Raw genomic sequence first — 1,331 nt, forward strand, 5'->3', positions numbered from 1 at the left:
AGCTGTCTCCCCAGCCCCGAGTACGTGGACTTCTTGAAACACGCCTTTCTCTCCTGCCTGCTCTGACGTGACATACATGCATTTCCTCTAGACGCCACAGCTGTTCCTTCTGTCTTCTGTCATTATATTATCACTTTGTATCAGTTTGTGGCACTGGAGATTCAGCCAGGGCCTTGCTCATGCCAGCCATGTGTTCTATCACTGAGTTCCATTCGAACCCTAATTTTTGTTTTTGTTTTTGGGTTTTTTTTTCGAACCCTAATTTTTGTAATGTGTTGTTTTGAGATAAGCCTCCCCATGTTGCCCAGGCTGGTCTCCTAGACTCCAGTGATTCTCCTTCCTCAGATTCTTGAGTAGCTGGGACCACAGGCACATGTCGCACGGCTTCCTGGCCCTGTCTTTTAAATATTTCCAGGGCTGGGTGTGGCGGTCCACGCCTATAGTCCCAGTGCTCAGGAGGCTGAAGCAGGAGGATCAGCATGAACTTGGCCAGTCTGAGCTACACAGTGAGTTCAAGGCCACCCGGAACTACATAGCAAGACCCCATCTAAAAAAAACATTGAGTGGCAACCTCTTCTGTCCTACCCTTGGTCTTGGGGTCTTGGGTTCTCCTCTGTTCTTCCCCTACACTTCAAGATAGTCCCTTCCTCAAGACTAACCCCATTCACAGAGCAGTCAGTCTCAGCTCTCTGTTCCCAGGCCATGTCACTCCTCTGAGCCGCTGACCAGCATGCACTGATCTTCCCCTAACACCTGCTGCTTCTCTTAAAGTCCCCCGCCAGGGATAAACTCCACACCCGTCAGGGTCTAAGTCTGGAGCTTGGGTCCCCTCAGCGCTCAGCGGTCACCAGGTCCTGCCCAGCCTGCCCAGCCAAGCTCTGCGTGCTCACCGTGATGCCTCCCTGCTGCGGGGGCCTCCCACGGGCCCACTCCCAGCCATTCCCGCATAGCCAGGCGGCTGTTGAGGAGCGCAGGCTTTCCACCGCTGTGCTCCCCAGTGCTTCCCTCGGGAGAGCCGAGGACAGGACCATCTGCAGCCGCTCCCTGCTCCACCGCCTGCTCACGGCACCGCAGCCACACTGGGCCTGTGTTCGGTTCTGTCCCAGCCTTTTCATCTACCCATAATCCTAGCCTTCAGTTTCCAGTACAAGGTCACCATCCTAGAGAAGCTTTCCTCACTTTCTCAATCCAGGTGAGAATTCCTATTTTAATTTCTCATGTTTTGTTTCTGAGAAATTAAAACTACTCCCTGTGTAGTTCACACTAGCCTTGAACTCACTGGGTAGCCCAGGCTGGCCCTGAACTCCACGATCCTCCTGCCTCAGCCTTCT

The sequence above is a fragment of the Octodon degus genome, unplaced genomic scaffold (genome assembly GCF_000260255.1).
Source record: "Octodon degus isolate 3935 unplaced genomic scaffold, OctDeg1.0 scaffold00062, whole genome shotgun sequence".
In the NCBI taxonomy this organism is placed as follows: domain Eukaryota; kingdom Metazoa; phylum Chordata; class Mammalia; order Rodentia; family Octodontidae; genus Octodon; species Octodon degus.